General features: G+C 44.7%; 1 non-coding gene across 1 annotated transcript; it reads right to left on the bottom strand.

The window, feature by feature from the left end:
• Nucleotides 1-3,176: 3,176 nt before the first annotated feature.
• LOC113457796 lies at nucleotides 3,177-3,338 on the bottom strand. The gene has a single exon (XR_003378289.1). It is a non-coding gene; the product is annotated as a U1 spliceosomal RNA (small nuclear RNA).
• Nucleotides 3,339-4,709: the final 1,371 nt, after the last annotated feature.

The raw sequence follows: 4,709 nt of genomic DNA on the forward strand, positions 1-4,709 counted from the left end.
CAGAAAGGAAGGGGTCCCACAGCCTTCCTGCTCACACCATGGCTTGATGAAAGTTTGAATGACATTTCTATTGGCTCTTTACATTGTTTCATGATGATAAAGTGAATTTAAAATAGCACATTTCAGCAGGCAGAGCAAAGGCACGGTTCGCAGTTTCTAACAAAGAGTGTCTTTCTCTTACCAGCTGAAGAGACACTGCCAGTAACAATATCACATACACAGTTTACCATTTACTCAGCCCAGCGGCTTTCAAATGGGACATTTTCGGCCACTACTTCTTTTTTACTTTGGAGGACTGCTTTTATCCCAACATTTACATATAAAATAAGATATTATTAATATTTCATATTATTCTGCTTCAAATTTACATAATTCACATTCTAAGATCACATAACTGAATTATAATTACTATCTAAACCACTAGCACAGTCTTCTGAAGCAAGGCACCCTAGTCACTAAGTTTTAGATGCTCACTGTGGGGAGATATCAGGAGCTTATGGGGAGAGGACACTGTGAGCTTGTGAGGCATTTTGGCCCACTTTATCTCATTTGAGGATTATAGTCACCATGTTCAGAAGGTAGTGAGGCTAAAATATTTCCTCATTTGAATAAGTTGAAGCTTACCAGATTTTGTTCTGATGGAGCCAGGGCAAAAACTCCGAGTCTGAATTTAAATCTGGAGCACTTTCCCAATCAGCCGTGAAAGGTATAGGGCTAGGAGACATAGAACTAACTGGTGGATGAAAACCAGCTGCCGTGGTTACAGTGATGGAGAAAGCACTGTCGTGTGTAGCCATCAGGAACATCTTGCAAAGCAACGGAACTGAGAGCGTCTGAGACAACTCGTGTCTTTTAGGGGACCGGGCAGAAGTACTGAGGGGCCCAAAATGACTCAGAGGCATTATATACACCCGAGCAAGAACAACATGCTGAGAAAAGGAACGAGTGGTGAATAACTCAGTCCTTCAAGGGAGCCAGCTATTGCCGGGCTTCAGTGGCAGCGCAGATGAGGCTGTAACACAGTAGAGAAGTGGAGCTGCCAGGCAGGACGAACTGGGATGCAGGCTGCATCTCCACAGCAAGGTGATCAGTTGGGTGGTGGGATGTGGGTACTGTCACAGAAAAGCCAGACATCCTCCAAACACTGTCTGTGTCACTTAAGGAGGGAGCAAGCTGCTTACCCTTTAAGCTTTAGCCTGCACATCTGGATCAGGGTAGCAGCCATGCCTAGTTCAAGGAAACTGGGTGATCAAGCAAGAAAGCATCTGCGGGAGGTTCTGGTGCTTCACAGACAGAGCTGAAGAGTACTGCAAAGCTCTGGTCATGGGGGAACTGTGGTGGTAGACTCCGGTGGGTATGTCACAAAAGGGGGAGGACAACCCAAACTCCTGTCCCCATACAGTCCTACAATACCTTTCTGATGCTTCCTCAATTGTGCGATTAGACTATGATCAGTGACAACGTCATGCAAATATTATAAATGCGAACGAAGGGGACACAAGTGTTCTCTTCCTTGGCTCTCCGATCACCTGACCTGGAATAACCACCCCACCAGCTGGTTGTGCTTCTTCCTTAGGACGTCTCTCAGAAGCAGCATCATGGAACAAGGGGATGGGTGTCCCTCCTCCGTGTTACCTAAAGAATGATGTACTCTCTTCCCTTGACCTGGGCTTTGGCACGGCCTGAGTGCTGCCTTCGCATCCGCTAGCAGCTCCCCTGTGCCTTGCTCTTGTCTCTCTGCTTCACTGGGGGAGGACCTGGAGCCTGCACTTTCCACTTCTGACTAAGAAGATGAATGACTTGCTGTCTTCCTCCTGATTTAGCTGCTTTAGCCAGCCTGAGGGATGTGGCCCCTTTCCCTCAGCAGCCCCAGTGTGTCAGAGCCTGAGGAGCCTTTGCCAGCCTGGGGCTGCAGCCCTGTAAATCAGTCCTGCACAATGGTATGTGAACGGAGGGACTTCTCAGACAGAGAAAGAGAGAGAGAGAGAGCAGTCTGCCGTGCCAGGGTGCACTCGGCTCCTGATTTATAAATCCCTTCCTAGAAAGCCAGGTGCAGAATCCAGGTTTGCAAATCAAGTTATTCTATGCAGGATTTACCAGCTTGATTTTCAAATCTGTTTCAGGACTTGTAAATCTATATTAGGATTTGTAAACCCGTTTAAGGATATGGAAATTAATTTTTGAACTTCTAAAATACTAAAAAAAAAAACAGTTTGGCTACAACTACTATTAATAAAAGAGAAACTTGTAAATCAAAGTATGCAGTAAGATTTGGCCGACAGGCCCACAAATGAAATTCCGGAGTTATAACTTCAGGTGGGTACAGATTTATAAAGCTAATTTGTGAGCCATCAGAAAATATAAGATTTTTATTCTGGTTTGAAATATTACAGAGCCGCATCAGCAGTGATACCCTATTTATAAACTAAATTTTTCAAAGCAATAATAATAATCTACTTGGATTTAAAGGATTTGATTTATGGAGTCAAGCAAAATTTTGCTAGAAAATCTATGAGATGGCATGAGTTTGCATTTGGCCTGCACTGGGAGAGTAGCATAAACCAGGTGTGACTGTTAATTGTAGCACAGAGGGTTCTCTAATAGATGATAAAACATTATCTGGGGTCAGGCTATGAGGGTGTTTCTAGAAGAGATTAGTATGTAAAGCCACACAGCCTGAGGAAGGGGTATTCCCTCATCCATGTGAACAGACAGCACCCCAGCCATCAGGGTCCTCACAAAACCTACATTCGGGTATGGTGAGTTCTCTTTTTGCTCCAGTTGGGCATCCAGAGGCAACATGGCTTTGGACATGATAGCCTCGTGTTCCCGTGTGTCTTAGTTAGGTTTTCTACTGCTACAGTGAAACACCGTGACCAAAAAGTAAATTGGAGAAGAACGGGTTTATTTGGCTTACATTTCCACATCGCTGTTCATCACTGAAGGAAGTCAGGACAGGAACTCAAACAGGGCAGAAACCTGAAAGCAGGATCTGAGGCAGAGGCCATGGATGGGTGTGGCTTCCTGGCTTGCTCCCATAACTTTGCTCAGCCTACTTTCTTTTAGAACCCAGAAATGCCAGCCCAGAGATGGCACCACCCACAATGGGCTGGGCACTCCCCATCAATCACTAATTAAGCAAACACCTTACTGACAAATCTTTAACAAACAACAAACAGGGAGAGTGTGAACACAGTTTCCCCCCTACTACAGTTATACAGTCAAGTTTCCCGCATTCAGAGAAGTAACAGGGGTCAACACACCTTAGCACAATGGGTGAGCCTTGCCCTGGGAAAACCACCTGCATGATCATGGCGTCTCCCCTGCCAGGCAAGTATTTACTGATGGATCTTATGGAGACATTTTCTCAATTGAAGTCACCCCACCCCCTTTCAGATGACACTAGCTTGTGCTAATTTGAAATAAAACTAGCAAGGACAATTGATCTCTTGTCAACTTGATAAACAAACATATAACTATTAAGCCACCACGCTTTCTTTTCCATTCATCCCCCAGATCTCACATCGAAACCATAAATAGCTCCCAAAGTACCTGTCTTTACTGAATCAAACGCATTAAAATTTCAGTCCCCCTAAAATAGCCAATCTCTTTTAAAATCCAAAGTCTTTTAAAATTAAAGGTCTTTCTACTATGGGCTCCTGTAAGATCAAAAATAAATTAAGTACTATCTTACTTCAAGAAGGAAAAATCAGGGCGTAGTCACAATTTGAACAAAACAAAACCAAATTTCAATAGTGTAACTGACTCAGTGTCCAATGTCTGGGACTCACTCATGATCTTCTGGGCTCCTCCAAAGGGCTTGGGTCATTTCTTATCGCTCCACTCTCTGTAGCACACACTGTTTGTCTTCAAGGGTCAGGAAGGCTCCACTCCACCACTGCTGCTGTTCTTCGTGGTCATCCCATGATACTGGCATCTCCAAAATGCTGGGGTCTTCTGCTGCTGGGCTGCACTTTCACTATTAGCCTCCTGGGCTCTCTTCCTTGTGCAAAACTTCAACCTCTCTGCATGGCGCCTTCCCACCCTGGGTCTTCAAGTGCCACTAAGGTTGTACCTTCACCAGTGTCCTTTGCTGGCCTATCCATAGTTTCAAGCCTCAGCTCTTCTCCATAACCCCTTCATGCCTTCAAAAACTATACCAGCTGGGTGACTCTTACAGTACCAAGCTCAGCTGTGAGTGTGAGGTACAACCTCAGCTGCCTCTAGAACACAGTTTGTGTACTGACCCTAAAGAAACACTTCCCAGATTTTACCCCAGTGATGCTGGTCTCTTCTTAATCACTGCTACAATCTTAGCTCCAGCTAGCCAGCATCAAATTGTCTCAGCAAAGCAAGGTTTTACTTCATTTATTCTAGTTTCTTGTTAATCATGGCTCCTTGTTCAGGCCCAGCTAACCAGAACAACAGAACCTTGATTCAAAATAGCTAATGGTTCTAATAGTCTTTAATTTTTCCTCTGAAACTTGAAAAGCCGGGCCTCCATTATCTGTGCTGCCTTCAACATCCTGACCTTCCAAGCTCCTAAAAAACATCCCACTGTGCTCTCCACACTCACTGTTTCTTCTATCCCGAAGTTCCAAGGTCCTTCCACAATTCCCGCAAAAGACAGTCGGCTCTGTCACAGCGATACCATACTCCTGATACCAACATACTCTGGTTGAGGTTTCCATTGCTGCAATGAAACACCA

This window comes from Microtus ochrogaster, linkage group LG5, assembly GCF_000317375.1.
Source record: "Microtus ochrogaster isolate Prairie Vole_2 linkage group LG5, MicOch1.0, whole genome shotgun sequence".
NCBI classification, from domain to species: Eukaryota; Metazoa; Chordata; class Mammalia; order Rodentia; family Cricetidae; genus Microtus; species Microtus ochrogaster.